Genomic DNA, 7,021 nt, shown 5'->3' on the forward strand with positions numbered 1-7,021 from the left:
CTGCCATTCGGTAAAGTTAAAAGATATTGGCACTTCTGAGATCAGTAACTCTGAAGTGAAACGTTTGTTAAACACACAAAACGCATATTTTCAACCATAGTAGGACAGACAACGAGCTACAACCTAATGTTCATCACAACGAGTACAACCTAATGTTCAAGTCTGAATGTCGCTCTTATAAAGTCTTCATGCACAGTCTTTTACGCAGACCACTGCAAAGAACTCTGTCTGTCCACCTGTCTTTGGAAAGGTGGCCACAACACTATGCTACTACAGGAAGGTTGGGGTCTTTTTGTGATAGACTCAATTTTTCTTTCAACTACACATTTAGTGATGACAAATTTTCACTTGGCATATATCTTAACAACTTGTGTATTTTGCTTAGAAACGATGGCTGACAACAACTCATTGGTTGGTGGTGAGGTCTCACTGGTGGAGTACATGATAAGGTCATTATTGGCAGATCTGGTGATGAATTTCTTTGCTCAACCTCTTTGCTTATCACAACTTTTTCAGAAGGAGTGCTTCTACACAACGCACGCTACATCTATTTGCTGTTACACTTCTGTCTGATAGTTTGATATTGTCATGTTATATCCTGATTATTTTGATCCATTTTGATTTACCATACAAGTTTGGATGTGTGTTCATTATCTCTGCTGTAGTACTTCTTTATATGAGAGTCACACCAGTGACTCTGACAGTAATGACCCTGGAGCGATATGTGGCAATCTGCATGCCCCTGCGTCATGCTGAGCTGTGCTCCACACGCAGCACTATGCCATTGCATCTCATCATTCACAGGCCTCAGCTCTGTACCCTGCATTGTATTCTCTCCACCTTTTTGCCTCACCTCTATTAGTTTTACGAACAATACAGGTTTTGCTCTGTGGGAGATGTTCATGTTGTACGATGGCAGAGTCATGTTAGGTCAGCTGTGTGCTTCAGTTTTATTTCTTGATTATGGTTTCAATTGTATTTGCCTATGTAAAATCATGAAAGTGGCCAAAGCTGCAATCAGGAGAGGATAAAAAGTCATCAAGGAAAGGGCCAGAACAGTATCTTCATGGTTTCCAGCTGCCTGCTCTGTCTCATCCAGCTGTGGGCATCCATTCTAGAACTGGCTGATTTCCGATAGATTTCATGTTATTTATAAACGTCAGATACTCTAACACATTTTGTTTAATAACTTCTCCAAGATGTCCGAGTCCTCTTATTATGGCCTCAGGATGAAACCTTTTTTCATGCTTGAAAAATTATGTCTTGTAGAAAAGCATATTTGACAAGGCAGGTGAATATTTTCTAACAGAATGCACAATGCCACAATTAGACAAAAACAAGCAACAAATATGTGTGTCATGTCACATTAACATGAATTTTAACATGTTTTATAATTTCCATTATAGTTGTTTAAGTCTGACTGTGATGCATGGACAATTCATTTATTGTTCATTTGAATCCATTCATAGAACTGCTGTTATACAAAATAATGTTAGTTATTATTAATGTAGGTACTCTAACTACATATTGTTTGGTCTTGCCTCCAGATGTCTGAGTCCTCTTATCTATGGCCTCAGGGATGAACATTTTTTTTTAATGCATTGAAAATGATGTCTTCTGTGGCTTGTTAAAAGAATATTTGACACAAGACTAGATGAATAATTTTTGAACAGAACAATTGCACAATGCACCAGTTTCAAAACAAAAATTCACATGAACATGAATCAGTTTAAGAATGTTTTTTATTTTCCAATACTTATAAAAGCCTGCCTGTTAACTGCGTTGATAATTAAGCAACTATTCAAGATCAAAACTGCTTTGTTTTTTGTAGTCACTGCTCATTTGGAGGTATCTTTTTCAATGTTTGTTCATGTGACCTCTATTAATATTAATCACTGACCCTTTATTAGCATCCGGAAATAGCTACAAAACTAACAGGGACGATGGTATCAATAATGACAACAATGTAACATGAAACAACTGCCTGTTATGTGTCTTGTATTGTGTTATCTATGCGAGGGATATCAGGTTTAAGTTTAATAATAGAGCAATTTATAGTATACAGTGGGCCCTCGTTTATCGTGGAGGATACGTTCTAAAAAATAACCTGCAATAGACGAAATCCACAAAGTAATCAGCTTTTATTGTTATAACAATTATTGATACATGTTTAGTCGCCGTAAAACCCTAACCACACACTTTTATTATATCACTTTCCCAGAGAGGCAGTAACATTCTTTATTTTTTTTTTTTTCTCACAGTTCTCCTCGTTTTTAAACACTCTCAAAGTTCAAACTTTCGCGAGTCACACTGCCAAGCTGATTGAACATTTATTAATCTGGCTAGCCGAGCGCATGTTGTACAGTACTCCATTAGTTAATCAGGACGCCGAACACAGGCACGTTCATACTGTACAGTACGCTGTAAAAAAAGCATGGCAAAATTACACTTAAAAAAATCCACGAAACAGCGAGTGCGTGAAGGTGAACCCCGTGTATAGTGAAGGACAGCTGTACTTCAGAAACAAGGATGGAGAAGGTTCAGATGTAGCTTAGCCTTTCACAGATCCGTCCACTAAGACAACTATCCTCTTTTCACTTTGCAAAACACATGGACAATCCAGAAAGACGTGTATACCTCCCATTCTTGATCACAATACTCCCTCAACGTATTAGACTTGAAACTTCATTCGAGCCCACGTTGTCAGGTTTCCAACCATTTTTGGGGACCGACATTGCCTCTACATGGGTTGTGTCGTGACAGTGAGTTGGTCCATGTGGAGCCTTACTGGGGAACTGGCCGGACCACCAAGACCAATCTGGCCCTTTGGCTTCTTTTACTGGGAGCTGATAAGGAATTGTACATCCCGTCACGATTCCTTTTTCTAGGCCTCGCCCACTAAGTTGTGAACAGGCCTGATAGAATCCTAGCTTGAAATCCCCAAAGGTAGGCTGGTGATCATCTCCTAGATCTGGATGTAGTAATGTTTTATTGCTGTGGTGGAGCAGAGCAGGAGTGATCGATCCTTACACAAGTCAAGCCTGACACAGTTTGGTCTCCTCAAAAACAGATGCAGAACAATCAAAGTGTGAATGCTGTACATACACTTAGTGTTTAGACAGTGGTTTAGTCAGCACTCACAGGAGTTGTGTAAAGATAGACACTGAGGGAGAGACTAGCAGGACATGGTAATGACGACATTGTGGTGAGCAAATTTAAATTAGCTGCGTTGTACTCCCATTGCTCCATAAAGTCTTCATGCACAGCCCTTGCTCAAAAACACTAGAAAGACATCTGTTGTCTTCCAAAGGTTTGCAACAGTGCGAGAACCACTGCAGAGAACGGGTTGGTTTTTTTGTGATAAGAACCGAAATTTGACAACAATAACAAGATCTTAACAACTTGTGTATTTGCTTAGAAACCGATGGCTGACAATAACTCATTGGTTGGTGGTGAGGTCCTCACTGGGTGCAGTTCAATGAGCAGTCATTATTATTGTGCAAGTTCTGTGATGAGATGTTTCTTTGCAATCAACTCTTTGCTCATCATAAACTTTTTTTCAGAAAGGAGTGCTTCTACACAACTGCATGCTACATCATTTGCTGTTACATACACACTTTGCGTCGGATAGTTGGATGTGGTTCATGTCGAGATATCCTCCTCATCTTGAACCATTTTGCATGTACCATGCAAAGTTTGGAGTTGTGCATTACTCTGCTGTAGTTCTTCTTTATAGATGAGTCAAACCAGTCACTCTGACAGCAATGACCTGGAGGCGATTGTGCCACTGCAGGCCCCTGCGTCAGCAGAGCTGTGCGCCACACGCAGCACTATATGCATTGCATCCTCATCATTCACGGCCTCAGCTCTGTGACCCTGGCATTGTTGTTCTCTCCACCTTTCTTTGCATCAGCCTCTCTTAGTTTGTACAAACAATACAGCTCGTGCTCTTGGGATATTTAATGTTGCACAGTGGCAGGATCATGTTATGTCCAGCTGTACAACAATCTTTACTTCTTGATTATGGTGTATTGAGCATTGATTTTCTTAGTGGAAAATCAGAAAGGGGCCAAGATGCATCAGGGGGGATAAAAGTCGTCATGGAAGGGCTCAGAACAGTAATTCTTCATGGTTTGCCCAGCTGCTGCTCTGTCCTCATCCAGCTGTGGACTCCATTCATAGAAACTCTGCTGTTATACAAAATAAGTGTATGTTATTCATTAATGTCAGGTACTCGAACTACATTTTGTTTAATCTTACTCCAAGATGTCTGAGTCCTCTTATCTATGGCCCGCAGGGATGAAACCTTTTTTCATGCAATTGAAAAATTAATGCCTACTTTGGGCTTTTATAAAAGAAATATTGACAGGCAAATAATAATAATAATTTTGTAACAGAGGAACTTGCACAATGGACACATTATTTAAAATGAATTGTGTGCAATCACGGAACTTGGTCATTTGAAGAATGTTTTAAGTCCAAATCCTTAGAATCCTAACTCACAGTTACATGTAAATTTAGTCATTGCTGACGCTTTAAATCCAAAGCGACTTACAGAAAGGGGAAACAATCAAGGTAGGTAGGAAAAGACTGAGTGCAGGGGGGCCCAAACTTTTTTTAAGGAGGGCCAGATTTGACAACGTGAAGATGCCCAGGGGCCAATGACTAACATTTAAAAGATGAAGAACAATAAAAGTTACATACAAATGCACAGGAAGTGATGAGTATGAGGCCATAAATATGTATCTTATAAAAAATAAAGCTTGGGCCGCATGAAATCTGACCACGGGCTGTGAAATTGGCCCGTGGGCCAGACGTTGTACATGCCTGGACTTAGTGCAAAAATAAATGCTGTGAAGATTCGTAAAGGGTGTAGTTGTTGGAGAGCTAGGAGAGAGGACTCCTTAAGCACTACCAAGAACTATACTGTAACTGCATGTTTAAGTTAAGCAACAATTTAAGGTCTAACGGCTTTTTGTGTTCTTGCATCATTTGAGTACATTGTGTTCCCGCATAGTGGAGTGCTATATGAGTTTGACTATACACGATGTCATACTGCAATATGTCATACTTAATAAAAGGGCAACTTAATTACCAATAAACAATGCTGGTGATCTATATGTGATATCAAATGTCATTAATTTACTGTTGTCAAGTGGTTTTTAATGCAGGGTCTACCTACTCAGAAACAAATGATGAAGTGGAAACAATGGAAAAGAAAAAATGGAAACAAAACGCACACAGAACACGCACACCACCACCACCCCACACAACGGGTGCAGAAAGCTCTACATGGTCTGTCCCACCGCAACTAATCTCGTCCTCAAAATACTAGACACAATTCACTGTTGAGGAGTCGTGGCTCGAAAAAGCCTAGTGGGTATATAGAGCACGCGGCAGAGAAGGATCAGAAAAGTAACGGGCGGCCCCGCAAACAGCAAACGGCAGCGTGCGGCTCTATCCAGGGCTGCCGGCACCACGATGCGTGCCTTCCCACTGTTCAGTTCCCAGTGACCACAGCAGCGGGTGTTTAGCAGGGCCTTTTTGATGGCCAGGATTGGTCTGTCTCCCCTTTCCAGTCTCAGCTGCTCATGTCAGCCGGAGCCTTTAGCACAAGACTGGGCCACGCGTCGCAGCAACCAAAGTAGTTTGCTCTAAACAGGTCTCCTGGTACCAGAATGCCAGTGCCCTTGCCAGCAGCTCATGTCAGCTGGACTCTCTGAACTTGGTATGCTTGCCTACTTCCAGCAACCACACAAGGCGCTTAAACTAACAGTTGCTCTTGGGCACCTGAGATGCCAGCACCCCTGCGTCCTCCTCCAGCAACCACAACAATCAACTTTAGTCTGATGGCAGGATTTTCCATTCCCATGATTACCAGTCCAGTAGCTGATGTTAGCCTGGTTGCGGATGAGTTTGGGGACTGTCCCACTGTCTAATTCCAGCAACCACAGCAGACCGCCAGACAAGTGCTCCTGCAACTGGTCTGCCGTCACAGCCACTCCCACAGCTCATGTCAGCTAAAGATGTTGTCAGCTCCTAACAGCCGTCTACCTCCAGCAATGATAGCAGCTTTCTCAGACCAGGGTCCTCTCGTGCGGTGGATGCCAGTATTTGCAATTGTCCCCTTTCACCAACCACAAGCAGCCCACTTTAGTTGGAGCATTTGGCACCAGGATACGAGGATGACAATCTTCCAACCTCACCAGTCCCAGTTTTATTGCCCAGCTGAAAGCATCAGCACTGGGGTGATGGCACCCCTGCTGCTATCTTTCCAGCAACTACAGCAGATCACTCTAGCAAAGGGGCTCTCAGCCAGGATGCCAGCACCTCCCCACTCCCCGCACCACAGTACGTTGCTCAACTGAAAGTTGGTGCCTCCGATTTCACCATCAAGTCGGATGGTTCTCCTCTCCTTTGTATCTGCTTTTCCCACTGCTGAAGAGGCTGGTTCTTCCAGTACATGGTTTCAAAGTATGTATGAATCTTTTAAGTTAACATGTTCTTTTCTTGGGTACTGATATGATGAGCAGACATCCACCATGATTCCTGTTTTCAGATCTTGATACTAAGTTGTGAACTGTCCTGATCCTGATGGATCGTAGCTTCAATGTCCAGAGGAGTCTGGTGACCGTCACCTGGATTGGGATGTGCGTAAATGGTGCTATTGCTGTTTGGAGGAGGCTGGACCTGGACCTGTGTTACCAAACCCCAGTGTGTTCCCAGCTCAGAAAAAAAGTCGTACCATCTATCATGAATTGTTATATCTCTGTAAATCATATTATAAATAATTAATATATCTGACCAGGGACCAACAATATAGAGACTGAACTGTGAAAACTCTTGGCAAACAATTAAAATGTAAAATCCATTGCATGCATGGTAGTGGTTAAACGGTGATTGTGTATGTCACAAGTCACAGCATAAGTGGTAATTTGTGTACATCCGCCTACAACTTGGATTGGTGTACAACATATCACTGGGGAGACTAGCACAATGTGGCAATGACAACAAATGGGTG

This window comes from Larimichthys crocea, chromosome VII (genome assembly GCF_000972845.2).
Source record: "Larimichthys crocea isolate SSNF chromosome VII, L_crocea_2.0, whole genome shotgun sequence".
NCBI classification, from domain to species: domain Eukaryota; kingdom Metazoa; phylum Chordata; class Actinopteri; family Sciaenidae; genus Larimichthys; species Larimichthys crocea.